Raw genomic sequence first — 19,528 nt, forward strand, 5'->3', positions numbered from 1 at the left:
CCCTTATCCATGACATTATTGGGAATAGTATATAGATTATATGTAATATTTTCTGGTTCGTTTAAAATATGAAATGTTTTGATTAAACCTTACAGCATCTCTTGGACACATAAAGAAATACAAGTTGCACCAAGAGAGTGGTGCAAAAGATGCTCGAAAAGAAAATTGTAGTCATCACAGAAAATCAAAGTAATTTATAATTAGTATAAATTTTATAATTAGTATAATTTGTGCACAGTTATTTGGTATAAATGGATGGATACATTAATAATGCTAGAAAAAGTTTACAAAACCCTAAACAAATTTAGTCTTGTTTTACTTTTAAAAGATTTAACACACATGCAATTATATGTATATAACATATCATAGTATTTTAATTATAAAATGTATTTTATAAGTAATAGAAACTACATGTGAGTTACACAACAAAAAATGACATATCAATAAAATATAAGAAAATTAGAAGTTGGAAACAAAAATGACTCTAAGGAGCAACAAATAATGTGTGCAAATAATCCTGAAACTAATTTTTAAGAAGACTCTTTTCTAGCTTGTATAGATTCAGATATAGTCCTGATTAGAGAGAGATTTAAACAAATCTTATAAAATGCTACTATTTTTAGTTTTTTAGTAATTACCCCAGTATTGAAATAATTGAAATAAGAACTTAAAAAAGGTAAAATGGCTTTTTATACTCTTTTATATAATGTCAAAACTGTTATATAAGTGACAGCATTTTTTATGATGAAATTAAATGTATTATAGCTCTTTCTGTGATAATGGTAAATTTTCACATATAAATGAATTATAATGTTTGAACATGATCTATAAAACTCATGGTTCATATCTGATTCTAAGTATTGCTTTAAGCATTTTGATGAAAATATCAGTTGCTTTTGCCTTGGCAAAGCAAAATTTCTCAAGATTAAAGTTTCTAAAAACTACCTAAGAACAATAGCAAACAATTTGGTCTAATTTGGCAATACTATCTATAAAATATGAATTATGTGAAAAGCTTGATAACAATTTTTTTTTTTTTTTTTTTTTTTTTTGAGACGGAGTCTCGCTCTGTCGCCCAGGCTGGAGTGCAGTGGCCGGATCTCAGCTCACTGCAAGCTCCGCCTCCTGGGTTTACGCCATTCTCCTGCCTCAGCCTCCCGAGTAGCTGGGACTACAGGCGCCCGCCACCTCGCCCGGCTAGTTTTTTGTATTTTTTAGTAGAGACGGGGTTTCATCGTGTTAGCCAGGATGGTCTCGATCTTCTGACCTCGTGATCCGCCCCTCTCGGCTTCCCAAAGTGCTGGGATTACAGGCTTGAGCCACCGCGCCCGGCCTTTTTTTTTTTTTTTTTTAGATGGAGTTTTGCTTTTGACTCCCAGGCTAGAGTGCAATGGCGCGGTTTCAACTCACTGCAACCTCTGCCTCCCAGGTTCAAGTGATTCTTTTGCCGCAGCCTCCCAAGTAGCTGGAACTACAGGCATGTGCCATCAGGCCCGGCTAATTTTTTGTATTTTTAGTAGAGATGGGGTTTCACCATGCTGGCCAGGCTGGTCTCGAACTCCGACCTCAGGTGATACACCCGACTCGGCCTCCCAAAGTCCTGGGATTACAGGCGTGAGCCATTGCCCCTGGCAACAACAACATAATTAGTGCATTTTCTGAAATAAAGGCAAGACAGTAAATTCTGTGAAATAATTAATTTATGAATTTTGTATGTCTTTATTTTATTTCTCATCCTAGCATCACCAGCCTTTCAACAGAATACCCAGACAGATCATCTGATATTTTGCCAACTTTCAGTTAAATAAAAACCACAGCTTTCCAATTCCTATAAAAAATTTGTAGTAATGAAGGTGTATTTGTCAAAATAGGAGAACAGACCATATTTGGCTTAACAATTTGTAGCATGAAATATAACTTTGAAATAACTGGACATATGCTACTTGGGTCTCCATTTGTGTTCTTATCCTGAGCCCTGCAAATTTTAGGGGTGGGCTGATGTGTTATACTTACACAAGTGACCCTTCTACCCGTACAAGGCGCAAATAATCATTAAGTGTTGCTGGTCTTACCACAGGGGAAGTAAAGCACCCTGCGGGAGTGAGGAGTGAGGCATTGCTGTTTTTCTGCAGAAGCACCGCGGCGTTTCAAGCCCTTCGGCTTGATTCATGATATTCTTTCTGTCTAAGTGAATATAGAGAAGGAAAATACCTCTCCCCTACATTCATCTAGACACTTCCTATTCCCTCTTCATGTGCCCATGTTGTGGTGTGAATTGTGTTCACTAAAAAGATATGTTAAAGTTCTAACTCCCCGTGCCGGTAAATGTGATCTTATTTGGAGATACGGACTTTGCAGACCTAATCAAATTAAGATGAGGTCATACTGGAGTAGGGTAGGTCCACCCTCCAATAACTGGTGACATCATAAGAAGACTATGAGAAACACACAGAGACCCAGGGAGGGGGCCATATGAATGAAGAAGGAGGCAGAGACTGAATTTAGGCTCCCACAAACCAGGGGATGTCAGAAACCACCAGAAGCTGGAAGAGGCAAAGAAAGATTCTTCCTTACAGACTTCAGAGAGAGCACGGCCCTGAAAACACATTGATTTCAGACTTTCAGCCTCCAGAACCATGGGAGAAAAAATGTCTGTTGTTCTAAGTCACAACAGCTGTAAGAAACCAGTGCAAGTATCACTGTATTTTAAGCCTGTGGGCCTGACTCATGAGTGTCTTTCAGAAATGCCCTCTCCTCCATATTCACTTAGATGTTCCATATTTCTCCTCTGCATGCCATGTATGGCTTTCAGGAAGACTTTGTTGGCAGTGCAGGGCAGGTCTAGCTTTATCCTACCAGCAGCCCAGGGCAGGTCTAGCTTTATGCTATCAGAGGGAGTGGGCTATAAGTAGAATGTGACCGGGTTGATGGTGATGCTGCTTCTTATAGCCTGGCATCATATTGGTTTTCTCCTGCAGTTGAGAAGAGTCGTGTGCAAGCCTGTGGCAGCAGCAAGTCCTCCTAATATGTCCCTGGTGTCAAACTAACTCATTAGACTGTGGTAGCTGTGGTTGACTCCTGGTTTCTCCCAACTCCACCCTTTTGGCAGGCAGCAACCCTGGCCAGCAGCTGCTCATGGTCTAGGAAGGACAGCTGTCTTAACACTCATTCATCTGTAGAGAGCAGCCTTTTGGCTCAGCGGATGGATCCACCAGATGCTCAGCTTCTTTTCAATTCTGGAGTCTGAAATCCCCAGTGCCATCTACCTGGCATCAATCTCAGGTGCAGCATTTTCAAAAGGACCCTGATGTCAGCAGCTGCTTGTGTGGGTAACACTAGGTATAATCATCCACTTATGTTCTCAGATTAAGAGTTGATTAGGCCAATTGTATCCGGATCATTTTCCCCTATGAACAATGGCAGCAGAATGGCACACTTTTCAAAAATTTAGTCTAAAATACATGAAAAATATACTGTTTTCCTTTTTCTTGGAAATGGGAAAATAGATTTGGACTGAGTTCCTGAATTATATTTTCTCTCTCTCTGGGTTTCAATAGCAAGCCTAATGTAACCGTGTGTAAAAAGAAGTATTTTAATTTGGAGGGAAGGAGTTTGCCCTCACAACAAGCCGACATTCTTTTTTCCATAAAACACTTGAGCTTGAATATGCAAATGATCCCCATATAGGCATAATAATTAGTCATTCTTTCACAAAGAAATAATTTATGAACATTGTAGTATATGACAGACAGCATTAAGGTTCATCAAGATTCTTTTGGATCTCTCGGCTTGTCAAAAAGCAAATGTTGATTTTGTGGCCTTGCTGGTAAAACACTAGACTCTTTCTCTTGGTGCACAATTTAGTCACCTTCTATAATTTGCTTTGAAATGAGCAAGATCTGGCATAATATATCTTCTATTTAATGAGCAATATTACAAACAAGATTAAAAGAAATGGCTATGATGCTTTTGTCTTTGCAAATTGAATTTGACAAGAGACTACTACAGACAAGTAATGAACTTACTAGATACGTCACGGGGACAGAGCATCATACTCTGGAATGGCAGAGTTTTCTTTACAAACTTTAGTAAATGTATGGGAGAGCTTATCATTCAAACACTAACAATTACAGAGATTCTAGGATGAATTCCAATAAGCTCATGTGGTTTAATTTTAGATGCAAATAGAAAGAAATCATTATTCATATAATTTTTTTTGTTAACTAACCTTTTGGAGTAATGTTGACATAGAGTTGGAAAATCTGTACATTTAAAAAGTGCTACTGTTTAGGGTTACTGCGTTAGTCTGTTTGGACTGTTATAACAAAAATATCCTGGACGGGGTTGCTTTAACAACAAACATTTATTTTTCACGGTTCTGGAGGCTGAGAGGTCCAAGGCTGAGGTGCCTGCAGATTCTGTGTATGGTGAGGGCCTGGGCCTGCTTTCCGGTTCACAGACAGCCATCTTCTTACTGTGTTCTCACAGGGTTGAAGGACAAGGGGTCTCTCGAGAGTACCTTTTTTTTTTTTTTTTTTTCTTGAGACGGAGCCTCACTCTGTCGCCCAGGCTGGAGTGCAGTGGCGCCATCTAGGCTCACTGCAAGCTCCGCCTCCTGGGTTCACGCCATTCTCCTGCCTCAGCCTCCCAAGTAGCTGGGACTACGAGCGCCCGCCACCACGCCCGGCTAATTTTTTGTATTTTTAGTAGAGACGGGTTTCACTGTGTTAGCCAGGATGGTCTCGATCTCCTGACCTCGTGATCTGCCTGCCTCGGTCTCCCAAAGTGCTGGAATTACAGGCGTGAGCCACCGCGCCCGGCGAGAGTCTCTTTTTATAAACTGTGATTACCCCATTTATGAGGGCCTCACCTTCATGACCTAATCACTTCCAAAAGCCCTACCTCTAAATACCATCACATTGGGGATTAGGTTTCAACGTATCAATTTTGGGGGGCCACAGAGATTCAGTCCATAGCAACTACTAATGTTAATAATAGCAGCTACCATTTACTGAGTGGTTACATATGGTAGCCGCTCTATTTACTGCTTTCCATTTAATCCTCCCTGCCATAGAAAAGAGATAAGTAGCATTGTTATTCTCATTTTCAAATAAGCAATGTGAATGTTTTAACCATAAACTTGTCCGAGATCAACAGTTAGAAAAGAGAAGAGTCAGAATTCCACCTGTGCCCCATGACTTGAGAGTCTGCACTTCTATTGGCAGGTTGAAACATCTCCCAGTGGAAGAGGAGCATTACGTGTTGAGAATTTCCATTGACGAAGTCAACTGAGTGGCCTGATCCCTTGGACCAGCAATCTAGAGCTAGGGAAGATACAGCCCCAAGGAAAAGGCACAGCAGGCACTTGGCTCTCCTCTTGGGCTTCTACTTTCTCTGAGAAAATGAAGTTTGAGGCCTCTGGAAACACTGCATCTCCCTCCAAAGGAAGGTTGTAGGTGTATTAATTAATATGATTTTAATTCAACACTTCCCTAGGCAGATAATTCTAAATGATGATCCCCAAATTATTTTCAACACCCTTCTTTTTACCACCCACTGACCTCCAAATACTCACTTTTCCAGTCTCTCTCGAGCTAAGTGTGGCCCTATGACTTCCAGCCATGACAAACAAGTGCAAATCTGTTAGGAGTATGTTCTGGGGCAATTTTTGCTCTTCTGATGAAGACAAAGAATGTTGATCCACTGAACCCACCCAAGTAATCACTTACTTTATTCTTGTTCTAAGAGAAAAATAACCCCAACTATTAAAGTTACTGTGAGTTAGTTTTTTTCTACTACCAAATATATTCCTAACTGCTACAGCTTTAAATGTTTAATCATATTTAAAATATTTCTTACTCAGATTAATTAGGTCGTCAGGTAAGGTAATTAGCATAATATTATCATCATTTTAAAGGCAGGGAAGAAGGGGCAGGCATGGTGGCTCACATCTGAAAATCCCAGCAACTCCAGGGCCTGAGGTGAGAGGATTGTTAGAGACCAGGAGTTCAAGACCAGCCTAGGCAACATAGAAAGACACCCATCTCCACAAAAAATTTAAAAATTGTGCCTGTAGTCCTAGCTACTTGGGAGACTGAGGCGGGAGGATCACTTGAGCCCAGGAGTTGGAGGCTGCAGTGAGCTATGATTCACGCCACTGCCCTCCAGCTGAGTTACAGGGTGAGATCCCCATCTCCAAACAAAATGAAACAAAAACGATAAGGAGAATACAATCTAGGGTGACGCAGCTACCCAGTGTAAGAGCTGGAGCTGGAATTCAGGCCTTCTAACTCCTGCCTGGGTGCTCTTTAAAACACTTAGTGAAGAGGCTTGAATGGTAACCACCAGGGATGTGGATGCTGTGAGTTTTTTCCTCATCTTTTCCACTAGACCTGCATAGAACTCAAATATCACTGCAGATTGATTTCAAACAGGGAAGGAAAAAAAATTCATTCGATATCCCCTGAAAGATGAAGGGAATCATTTACGGAATAGAGAGAGTTAGATTACCAGATGTAATGAATATGCGAGAGAATTCTTCAAACACACAGAACAGAGAAATGGGAAAAATGAAAATAAACTTCTATTACGGTAGTGAATTGGCTAAAGAATTAGCACAGGGAAAGGGGAAAAGAAATCATCTAAATATTTCAATATGCTCATTTTATTCAAACCTAAGCAAAGAGAGCTTAAATGAATGCAGCCTGAGTGGAGAGAGAGAAATGAAAAAGAGAGAAAGAAAAAATAATGAGGAGACAGGAAGAAAGGATGAGAATCTGAGATAACTCTAAACTGGAGCGACCATGTAGATTCCTTAATTGGAGGAACCAGGAATCAACATACATAATATAGATTTCCACCTTTTCTTTTTCCTATCAAGGAATCTAAATGGAGTCTTCGAAAGGTTCCTGTTTTGGGAGGGGAACAACACACACTGGGGCCTGTTGGGGTGGTGTTGGGTGAAGGAGAGCATTAGGAAAAATAGCTAATGCACGCTGGGCTTAATACCTATGTGATGGGTTGATAGGTGCAGCAACCCACCATGGCACACATTTATGTAAGAAACCTGCACATCCTGCACATGTACCTCAGAACTTATAAAAATAAAAATACTAAAAAAAAAAAAAAGATCTTGTTTCGAGTCCTCTCACTGGCATTTCGAGAAAGTTGAATGATGTTCTACATTGATGGCTGCAGGCAGTCACCCTTGTGATGTAGACAGAGGCTTTCTTTGGCAAAGGTGTTAACTCCACATAGCCTGATATCTACCTAGCTTTGGCCCAAGGGCATTGAAATTTACATTTAAAAAGCAAATGTTCAAGAGGCATAAGTCATCGTTACTCAAAGACATACCAAATCAGAATGCGCCATAGATGTCTAAGCCATAAGATGGGTAGAAGACAGAGTTTGGGTGTGCAGGCAGTGACACAAGTTTGAAGCCTGAGGCTTTGATTAGCAGGCCCGACTGCAGTGCCATGCAAGAGAGGGTTAAAGGTATTCAGATGAGATGCACTACCTGGCTCAGAGGACAGAGGGATGGTCAAAGAAAAGTTCGCCCAGCCCTATCCAAAGTGGATTTCTTTTAAAATCGTGTAATGGCTCTGATGCCTGAAAGGTCTCATTTATGACACAAGTTGTAGTTACCATTTCCACATCAGTGACTCACAAAAGTATGTCCTTGTCTGGTCCTTTCCTTTGAGCTATATTCCTTGGTTTCTGCTGCAGAACGAATAGCTTCAGAAGCTTAGTGGTTTATGACAATGCTCACAGGTCTGCAGATCAGCTAGGCAGGGCACTGCTCAGCTGGATTAGGCCAGACCCAAGCTCCAGGTTGTGTTTGGGTCAACAGCGCATCTTAATTCTAAGACATGGGCTGGAGGGGCAGTGGCCTGCTAAAGCATGCTCTTCTCATGAAAGATCACAAGAGGACAAGCCAAACATGAAAGCATGTTAAAAGTCTCCGTTTGCATCTTGGCCACTGATCTACCGACCAAAGTAAGTTTCAGGGCCAAATTTAAAATCAACAGGTGGGGAAACACACTCCTCCCACTAGTAAGAGGCACTGCAAAGTTACATGGCAAAGACTGTGAGTGTAAAATTCTATTGCAAGTGAGTGAAGAATTGGAAACAAAAATCCAACATGCCACAGAGCTCTAGCCCCATTTATCTAGGTGCCTAGGAGAGACAAATGCATTTGGATATCTCTAAGTCACTTTGAATTCAACATGAGAAAACCACACTTATGATCCATCACCTCCTCACTCCATACATGCACGCACAGCCCATTCCTCCTTCAGCTTCTCCTGTCTTGGTGGATGGCACCACCATCCATCCACCTACCTGGAAAAGCCAAACCCTAGAGTCATCCTTGACATCCCTCTCTCCATCACTCTTACTTAACTAATCAATTGCCAAGGCTTACTGATTTATTTCCTAAATATCCCTTGAGTCCATCCATCTTTTTCCATTTCTGATACCACTATCCTTTGCTCAGGCTGCTGTCCGCTTTTGCCTGGGTTCCTGCAGTACATCCTGTCTGGTTTCTTTACATCCATTCTCACCCACTTCTATCATAGCCTTTGCACTTTATACAGTGATCATTTTAACAATGCATATCTATCTTACCATTCTTTTGTTTAAAGCTGTCTAGTTGCTACCCATTATCCTCATGATAGCTACCAAAGTCTTAAACATGGCCTACAGGACCTGCATGATCCAGCCTCTTCCTAACTGCCGTTCCATTCTATAACCCACTCTCTCCTTGCAAGCTGCACCCTGGTAACATTATGCTTACTTCAGTTCCTTCTTGGCTCTAAGCTCCTCTGACTCAGGGCCTTTACCTGTGCTGTCCTATCTTCTATCAAGCTTTTAACCACATTCTTTGCCTATTTGACTTTGATTCGTTCCTCCTATCTGAGCTTAAATATCTCTTTCTCAGAGAAGCTTTTTTCACTCATAAAGACTATGACAGATCTTTGATTGTTCTCTCTTCACAACATACTTTTCCTCTTTGGCCCTCAACACAGGTTTTATTGTTATGTGATTGCCCAGGAAGGAAATCCATGAAGGAATTGGCTATAGAGGTGCTGGGCATGTGGGAAACAATTGATGGAAGCCACTGCCATCCCTGGCACTGGAGGGGATGAGGGGGAGAGGTGGTGTCATCAGAACCCGAGAGCTGGAGAAAGCCTGGTGGGTGATGGGGGGAGAAGTAGTGAAGGAGAAAAACATCCCTTGGCTTTTCCCTTCCTCCTCCCCTCTAATTTCCTGCCAATGTCTTCTGTTGACTGAACCTACCAGAAAGACAGAAGGCAAAGGAAATAATAGCAGAGCAGGGAAGGAGCAGAAAACAGCCCTGAGAACAAACAAGCATAGGCTCATGACTGCAGGTTACATATTTGTTTATGTGGTTATTTGTACACTATCTGTCGCCCATACCAGACTGCGCCAGGGCTGTGTTAATGTTACTGGTCACTGATTCCTCAGTGCTTTTTACCGGGATTGGTCCTTAATATTTGTTGAATGGATGAGTGAATGAGAGATCTCTAAGAATGGAAAAATAGGTATCTATTAAAATTCTGGTGGGCACTATCTTGAGAAGGAACATACTTTCTCCCTCTACCTCTCCCTATCCCCTTTCTTTTCCAGAGGTTTCCAGTTAGGACTTATCATCCACAGTTTTGTTGTTGGTGAAATGACAAAAGTATGAAATTGTGATGCTAGTTGTCCATATTCAAACACACGCGCGTGCACACACATACACACACACACACACACACACACACACACACACACAGAGTTTCTTTCTTTTCCCTTAGCCACAAGGGCAGGACCCTGCGGAAGGTCTTTTGTAGTTTGCAGAACCTGTTTGTGACACCAAAGAATCTGTGGGAAACCAGATGCCAACCTCTTGTTTTCCAAGGGGAATATTAAATAGCATCTGACAGTCTCTCCTCTGACTTTGAACAAAATTTTTTAAAAATCAAAGTGTTTATGTCTATAACCATGTCACCAAATGATCGAACCAGGTTATTTGCAAATGTGTGTGTTTATTTATTTATTCATTTTTGAGATGGAGGCTCGCTCTGTTGCCCAGGCCAGAGTGCAGTGGTGCGATCTCTGCTCACTGCAACCTCTGCCTCCCGGGTTCAGGCAATTCTCTTGGGTAGCTGGGACTACAGGCACATGCCACCACATCTAACTAATTTGTATGCTTTTTAGTAGAGATGGAGTTTCACCACATTGGCCAGGCTGATCTCGAACTCCTGACCTCAAGTGATCCGTCCACCTCAGCCTCCCAAAGTGCTGGGATTATAGGCATGAGCCACCGTGCCTGGCCCAAATGTGTTTTTGGCCCTATTTTCAGAATCTGTCATGAAAGTATTTTAGACTGTTTGGGGGGAGCATTGATATTTGGGGTAAGCTATCACTTGGAAATTACAACTTTAAGGAGAGATTATTATAACCATAGCCACGGATGGGACGGCGAGTGGTGGCCAGAATCTCAGAGATAGTGAGACAAGTCTCCAGGCGTTATTGCCAACTGATTCTAACTGCTCTGTAAAACTGGGTAAGAACCTCCCAGGATCCCTGTTCTTGGTGTTGGTAGGAGAGTAAGGCAGACAAAGACCAAGCTCATGGACCCATGAACACTTCCATGCTTTTAGTGTTCTTTCCTTGATACCCTTAGTGACTAGTGTGGGAAAGGCAGTGGTGTTCCTCAGACATCTCAGTTGCTTCCTCATATTTTTCAGCACCTGCACAGGTAGGCAGGGTTACAAGACTGGTTCTGGCTCAGGGACTGTGACTGGAGATGACGTGTGTCATTTCCAGGCCAATGCATAGACAAGCCACCATGGCACCTGAACTGAACTTGTGTTGAAATGTACAGCTTGCATGGCTGAGTAACACTGGAGGGAAGGTGTTCTAGAGAGTTATTTGGACCCACAGCAGACTTTGTATGAACAAGAGACCTCTGTTACATTAGGCTACCGAGATTTTGAGAGTATTTATTACTATAGCATAAGCTGGCCTATTCTGACCAGTAATGTGTGGATACAGTAAAAGAAGGAAGATTTCTAAAGCTTTTGTCTGGTTGTATTTTTCTGCCTTTTCTTCTGTCTATTCTCTTTCCTTTGAGAGTGTAAGGAGTCCACTGGGGTGTGTGATATTATTACATATATATTATATATTATATATATGCTATATTATATATTATATATAACACATATTTTATATATAATATATGTTATATTATATATTATAATAATATCAAATATGTTATATTATATATTATATATAATATAATTATTATATATTAGCCCATATAATTATTATATATAATAGAGGCTAATATATAATAATAATTATATATTATTATATATAATTAAAGGAAAGAGAATAATATATTAGCCTATATTATATATTAGCCTATGTATTATATAATATATTATATATATTATATATTATATATAAACCTATATATACATATAGGTTTTCATCCTTCCTGGCTCATAACTCCCATAGCCCTTGTTATAGGCTTTTCCTATAATGTTGGGGTGATTTGAGCCTGAGAAATCGGCCTCAGAAAATAGAAGCTTTCTCTCTGATTTTCTCCTGCCTTCGTTTCACCTGCTCCTTTGTTTTCCTCCAAAGCAGGACTCTAATCTTCCCCCACCTATCCAAAAAGAAATTTTATGACTTAGCTTGTGTGATTGTAGATCATAAGACCCCCATTTCAGAAGGAGCCCTCCCCTATACCTGGGAGGAAAGAATGCTGCATAGAGAGGCCAAGAAAAATCTGAACAGACAGGCCTTGCTGGGTTCCTCACTCAACCTATTAGTTGTCATACCCTTTTTATCATATCTCATTTCTACACTGTTGTCAATCATGCCTATCCAATGAAGCTCCATAAAAGGCCCAAGAAGACAGGGAGCTTTCAGGTAGCTGAACACATGGAGGTTCCTGGAGGATGATGAGCCCCGGAGGGTGGTGAGCCTTGGAAGCTCCACACCTCTCCCCATACCTTGCCCTGTGTAATTCTTCATCTGTATCTTTTCTGATAAACCAGTAAATGTGTTTCCCTGTGTTCCGTGAGCTATTCTCACACATTATTCAAATCTAAGGGGTGGGACGTCACGAGACCTCTGATTCATAGCCAGCCGGTCAGAAGCACAAGAATAACAACGTGGGGTTAGCAATTGGCATCAGAAGCTGGGGGCAGGGTGGGGTAGTCTTAGGGACTGAGATCTCACTCTGCGTTCTAATGCTATTTCCAGGTAGGCAGTGTCAGAATTGAGTTGAACTAGACGGCAGCCAGTGGTGTCTGCTGCAGAGTTGACTGCTTGCTTTTTGTGGGGAAAGCCCCCCACATATTTGGTCACAGAAGTCTTCTGTGCTGATTCATTGTTAATGTGGTTGAGAGCAGAAGAAAAACAATTTTAGTTTTTCCACTCAAAGGGTGAAAAATAAGCCTAAAAATTGAGTTAATTTGGAGTTTGGTTGTGACAGTCTTTATTTCCAATATATTGAATCTAGGTCTAATAATAAAAGGAAGAACTCTCACTGAAAGTGGACAGGCCGAATTCTTTCAAAGCCATTGAACTTCTACTATAGGATACCACCTATAGAACATTCCTGGGCAGAATCTGCAGGTATCATGTGAGGTGGGAGGGGGTGTTAGCAGAAGGCTCCTTATGCTTCAAATTACATCCCACCACTACTCAAGAAGATATATTTGTTGGACTAATAATATTTTGTCTCTGTTAACATTCAACACTTAAATGAATACTTAGGAACACACTGAAGATGCAAAAATGAAATATCCTCTTGAGGCGCTAAAGGAGTTCACAGGGTGGTGCTTTTTTTTTTTTTAATTATTTTATTTTTTGACACAGGGTCTCGCTTCTATCACCCAGGCTGGAGTGCAATGGCGTGATCTTGGCTTACTGCAGCCTAAACTTCCCAAGCTCAGGTGATCCTCCCACATCAGTCTCCAAAATAGCTGGGACTATAGGAGCATGCTACCATGCCTGATGAATTTGTTTTATTTATTATTTTTAGTAGAAGTGAGTGCCATGTTGCCTAGGTTGGTTTTGAACTCCTGGGCTCATGATTAGCCCTCTTCAGCCTCCCAAAGGGCCAAGATTACAAGCATGAGCCACCATGCCCAGCTGGTAATGCTCTTATAGTCACAGCAAGACGTTAAAACCAGTGTGAGTCACAAATAAATAAGTCAAGTTTAGATTTCTAGGCTGTACAACACTGAATCTATTTCATAACACTGTTTTATTTCTCTTGTATCCCTTATCACAATCTGAACTTTAAAATATTAGCTAACCTTCCTATTATCTCCTGCCGTCATTAGAGTGTGGCACCACAAGAGCTAGGAGTTGCCCGTTCATCACTATCTCCAAAGCATAAGAGGGTCCCTGGTACAAAGCAGATGCTTGATAATATGTTTGATAAATTAATGAATAAGTGAATAAATGAAATAACTGAATGACAGGATGGAAAAGTGCTACTGTCTGCACATATGGACTTGCTTTCTGGAGAAGTCAAAGCTGGATGGAGTTCAAGCTTGCTCACAGAGCAGGGTGAGAATTTTGGGAGTCGAGGGGCCTGACTGACGGGGAAGGTGAGAGAATTGTTCTCAAAAACAACATTTGAGAGTGGAAAAGGAAAAGCCACCGTCACGGTTTTGCCTTACAGCCAGCACTAGAAGTTTGGCCTGGTTACATGGTTAACCCTAAAGAAATATCTAGAACCACCTCCTTAGCACTATCTGAAAGTTCACATCTTCTGACCGAGGGCACAGAAAACCTCCAGCTGTAGAGTATCAAGCAGGGAAAATTTATTTTTTAGGGGTGACAGGAAAAGTATTCCATGACGCTCTGTAATATTTCTGGATATTTCAGACAGTATGTGGTTTTTTGAATGTCCTATGTACATTTTGATGGATTACCCAATGACTATCTTATGAAGAATAATGGAGACACATAAATACATATGGGCTACATCTTGGCAAAATAAAGTAATCCCGAAGTAAATTCTAAGGATGTTCTGAACTGACACCCCTTAAGCACAACCGAATGTCCTGGTGGCTTTGCCTCCCACTGGGGCTTTCTGGCTCTTTTTTGGCCCCAGCAGCTGCTGCAACTCTGTCTGAGTTCGCACAGGAGCAACATGATGGTGCTCAGACCTCGCCGAAGTGTCTTGCTGAAGAGTTGGGAGATACTTGAACTATTCAGAGGTCAACTGGAAGTACAGGGCAGTCAACACAAACCGAAGAGGCAAACTTTTGGTCCGTGAGACATGGAAAGGGAGAAGAAATACATTCTTCTTTCTCCCCTAGACCCGAGTCCCAGTCCAGCTGGAACCTGCTCCGACGAGCGTCCCTTGGGATCCAGCACATGGCAGCCAGCATGCTGACAGTTCCTTCCTGCCTCCTCACTCCTCCTTATTTCTGCCTCCTTGGAACTGTATTCTCTAATCAACATTAGCACATACATATTGCCTCACACTGTACCTCCTGGGAACCCAGGATAAAGCACTATCTAAACATTTTGTCTTCGAAATTGTAATAAACATCAAAAGAAAAGTACAACTTGAAAGTTAAATATTTATTGTGTGCACTTCTTTTTTTCATGTTTACACCAAATCATATAAAGGTCAACTACTTTCAGGACTCTGTGAAGTTTCCATTGAAATAAAGTCCAAATTCCTGCCATCAGAAGTGTTCCCACGGCTGGGCGCACTGGTTCATACCTTTAATCTTAGCATTCTGGGAGGTCGAGAACAGTGGATCGCTTGAGCCCAGGAGTTTGAAACCAGCCTGGGCAACATGGGGAAACCCCGTCTCTACTAAAAATACAAAAAAAAATTAGCCAGGCATGGTGGCAGGCACCTGTAATCCCAGCTACTCAGGAGGCTGAGATGGGAGGATCGCTTGAGCCCAGGAGTTGGAGGTTGCAGTGAACAGAGATCACACCACTGCAGTCCAGTCTGGGTGACAGAGCGAGAGCCATGTCAAAAGAAAAAGAACGAACGAATGAACGAAAGAAAGAAAGAAAGAAAGAAAGAAAGAAAGAAAGAAGGAAAGAAAGAAAGAAAGAAAGAGAAAGAGAGAGAAAGAAAGAAAGATGAAGAAAGAAAGAAAAAGAAAGAAGGAAAGAAAGAAAGAAAGAAAGAAAGAAAGAAAGAAAGAAAGAAAGAAAGAAAGAAAGAAAAGGAAAGAAAGAAAGAAAGAAAAGGAAAGAAAGAAAGAAAGAAAGAAAGAAAGAAAGAAAGAAAGAAAGAAAGAAAGAAAGAAAGAAAGAAAGAGAGAAAGAGAAAAGAAGTGGTCCATGGATTGTAGCAAGCAGTAAAACACCATAGGAAGAGAGTCAGCATCTTTCATTAGCAAGCACTTAACAATTTTGATGCTCTTTTGCCTTATATCTTTTTTCTTATGCCATTGCAATAATACTACTTTTACATAAAGGTAAATTAAAAATAGGAGGTTTAACTGATGTGTTCAAAGTCAAATATTGAAAAGCCACCAGCATGGGGTCTAAAGTCCAGGCTTTCTGATCCTTAACCAAAATGTCTTATATTATACTTCCCTGCTTGATTCTCCAGACCTCACCCTGTTGAAAAGCAAATAGGGAGGTACACATGAGTACCTGGAGGAAAAAGCAAGCATATTGACTGAAATGGGTAGAAAAGCTCAAATAATTTTTAACAATAGTTTTAGTTTGAATAAACCTCAAATTTCAGATATGATGGAAAGCTGCTGCCTGGAAGATAACTTCAATGTTCCATTTGAGCTGTTTTTGTTCTGGATGCTGTGTCTCATGACACAATGTTTATGGTTTGACTTGAAATCTAGAGGTGTCACACAGCAGTCCAGGTACTTTGTGACAAATTATTGAATGCAAAGTGTTCTCATACTTTGAGAACCAAGAAAAAGAACACTAACTTAGAATAATAAGAGAAGGAAGAATTAGTAAAGAAATCTCGAGTTCTTTCAGGATGAGGAGTCAGGACTCCACAACTTTATTTTGCCATTTAAAATGTTGTCCAGGGCCAGGTGCAGCGGCTCATGTGTGTAATCCCAGCACTTTGGAAGGCTGAGGCCGGTGTATCGCTTGAGCCTGGGAGTTTGAGACCATCCTAGGTGACATAGTAAGACCCCATTTCTACCAAAAAAAAAAAAAAAAAAAAAAAGACAACGAAGAAGAAAATTAGCCAGGCATAGTAGCACACACCTGTGATCCCAGCTGCTTGGGAGGCTGAGGCAGGAGAATCACTTAAGCCTGGGAGGCAGAGGTTGAAGTGAGCCATGATCATGCCACTAAACTCCAGTCTGGGTGACAAATTGAGACCCTGTCCGTAAATAAATAAATAAATAAAGTTATTCAAATGGTCACATTTTCAAGTACGTTCCTTTATAGGGGTGTTTGATTGACATTCACTTTAAAAGAGAAGGGGTGGATTAGGGATGGTTGGGGTTGGAGTGGATGAGCTGAACTAAAGGATACCTCTTGGGGAACTGAAAATCTGATCTCAGAGCCCTTTTCGTGTCCTTAGAGAGAGAGGACAAGATGGAGACACAGAGGAAGTTTATTGACTACTTTCTTGATGTGAAATAAAAGGCATCAGGGGCCATCACTGAACAAGATTGGAGATAAGGGTTCCTCCCACCAAAAAAAAGCCAGGCTGCCTCTAGCCCAAGTACAGTGAGCCTCTGCACAAATTGAAACATGGCCCAACATCTCCCACGGACCTGTGTTGCTGCTTCCCTCAGGGGATGGCTACTCTGCTGGTCACATCTGTTCTCTGACGGGGACTGCTGCTAAAATCCCATTAGCTTAGGGAGACAAACAGCGCTCTTGGTAACCCTCCCAGCACAACTGAGATGCACCATGATGTGACTTTTAAATAGACCTGACTATATATACTTGGGGAGAGCAGAAGTACAACACAAACTGAAACTTACAACTGCTATCAGGAGGACCAATCTCATTCAGTCTTTTGAGAGGGCCCTTGTCATCTCGGTCCTGACCTGTAGCCATATGATAGGGATGACTCAAAATGCCTGCATCTCAGGAACACACCAAGAAACCCACTTTTCTTGGCATTTCCCAGGCTTGTTCATTCAACTGTGCAGCAGCTCACATGGAAATCACAAATCCCATCCCCAGAGCAAGGTGCCAAAGAGCAGTCTCGCCCTCCCCATTGTCTTTGGTCCTCCAGCTCAGAGGTCCTCCAGGGCAGAGAACAGGTGGAGATAATTTATTGGCATCTCTCAATCACAACTCATAATTTTATTTATTTATTTTATTTTATTTTATTTTATTTTATTTTTTTGAGATGGAGTCTTGCTCTGTCACCCACGCTGGAGTGCAGTGGTGTGATCTCAGCTCACTGCAACCTCTGCCTCCCGGATTCAAGCGATTATCCTGCCTCAGCCTCCCGAGTAGCTGGGACTATAGGTGCCCACCACCACACCCGGCTAATTTTAGTATTTTTAGTAGAGACAAAGTTTCACCATATTGGTCAGGCTGGTCTCAAACTCCAGACCTTTTGATCCGCCTGCCTTGGCCTCTCAAAGTGCTGGGATTACAGGTGTGAACCACTGCACCCAGCTATAACTCACGATTTTCAAGCACAGGACAAGCTAGTCCTGTTTTAGGATGAAGAATTTATTTAATACTTCAGGGACACACGTCTAAAATATTCAACTTAAACTTTGCTACATAGTTTCCTTAATATTTTAGTCTTAAGTGGTTATATTTGCTGCATGCAAAGCTTCCCTAAAGGCAATATTTGGGTCCTTACCTTACATGTGCATGACTGAAAAGGACTCTTTCCAGAACATGGAGAAGTTAGGGCACAAAGAAAAATTAGGGTTTCCGAACCAGAACACCAGCAACTGCACAGAGCCATAACATCAGATGCCCAGCTTTAGAAAAACTGAACCCTCAGTCCCTTCTAGGAGTAACCCAGATTCACACCAATGAGGACAGCGGGGAAAACTGTCATCAAAGGTGGCTCAATGGGATTGGTCCCTTTCCAAACTGTCAGACCCCAGTTCTGGCTCTGCATTTGATGATTATATTTGGTACCCAAACTGGTTTATATTTCAGACTTTTATGCACTCAAGTATTTACTTCCTTATAACAGGACTAGTCTTCCAGATGTAGAGAATAGCTGTCTAGCTCTGACATTAAGTACAGAGTATGTGTCAGTTCTTTATGTCTTTCTACTTACTTCTGCTCTTCTTAGCTACAGTAAGATCCATGCAACTACAAAACATAAAAAGGTTTATTCTCTCTTAATCCGTACTCAGGAAAGGATCTGATCCAGCTGCCTATTAGTGGATGAGTTTTGAAAAGAGAGTAACTTCCAAATTGAGCATCACCTGAAAAATGTCCCCCAATCTCCTAAAGCGACAATCCACCAAGCTACTCCCTGATTTGTACAAATGGACATTTTCCTCTGGCTGCAGAACTTTAGAATTGGCAATCTGACCATTTTAAGCAAATCTATACATAGGATACAGTCTCTCCTACTTCATATCAATAAAAAGTCTACAAAGCCATGGTTCCCTGGATTTCTATTTCTCACTTTTCTTTCCTGGGCTTCAAACTGGTTTTTCCAAAATTTATCTGTGTGCCTCAAAAATATTTCAAAACCATGTTCGCTATCTTCCATTGTAAATAGGCTTCTTCTGAATAACTTATATTAGGTAAAGGTTAAACTAGTCACTCATTTGCCAAGTTTCCTAATTCAGCTTAGACGTCTGTCTCTCACTACTCTCATCTATTCTGTAATCAAGTCGAGGCATTTCTCCTTGCTGACTATTAATATCTCTTGATGCTCTTTCCTCCTCACCTCCATGCCACAGGTGTTCACCACCCCTCCCGAGCAGTATTCAGCTGAGTGATGATTTACCGTGAAGGTTTAGTACATGAAGCTTAGGAGTCACACTGCCTGGGTTCAGATCTGACCTGCCATATTCTGTCTAGTCTTGGTCAAACTATTTTATGTCTCTAAGCCTCACTTTATGGAGCTATAAACAAGAGATCATATTAGTATGATGATTAAATGAGGTGATGCATGTAAATGTATTTATAATAGTGTGTGCTACATAATAAGTATTATCCTAAAACTCCATAAAGTCAAAGGGCTTGTTTGTTTTATTCACCACTCCATCGCTGCTGCTGAGCACAACAGAATGTGCAGTATATAACAAGTGTTCAGCATTGTGGGATGAATGAATAAGGCTTCATGATACACCTCCAATTTATTCTCCACAGCTTTTCCAGAGTATGGCACACTGTATTATTGTTCAAAACTGTTTCTGCTCATCCTTCTGGGAGGATATTCTACTCTGCTCCAGTGTCAGGCTTAGCTGTGTGAATTGCTTTGGTCAATGCAATGGGAATTTTGTATCCTGGGACATATCTGAACAAAAGCTATAAGCACCTGCATGGAGTCTTCTAGGTTTTCTTTCCCTCTCCCACGAGACCAGCAATATTTCAA

The 19,528-nt window shown here is 41.2% G+C and overlaps 1 long non-coding RNA gene across 1 annotated transcript; it reads left to right on the forward strand.

Annotated features, from left to right (window-relative positions):
• The first annotated feature begins 1,339 nt into the window (after positions 1–1,339).
• Positions 1,340–19,109, forward strand: LOC144333565 (uncharacterized). Its single transcript, XR_013402320.1, has 3 exons — positions 1,340–3,282; positions 5,226–5,717; positions 18,891–19,109. It is a non-coding gene; the product is annotated as an uncharacterized LOC144333565 (long non-coding RNA).
• The last annotated feature ends 419 nt before the right edge of the window (positions 19,110–19,528 follow it).

The sequence above is a fragment of the Macaca mulatta genome, chromosome 12, assembly GCF_049350105.2.
Source record: "Macaca mulatta isolate MMU2019108-1 chromosome 12, T2T-MMU8v2.0, whole genome shotgun sequence".
NCBI classification, from domain to species: Eukaryota; Metazoa; Chordata; class Mammalia; order Primates; family Cercopithecidae; genus Macaca; species Macaca mulatta.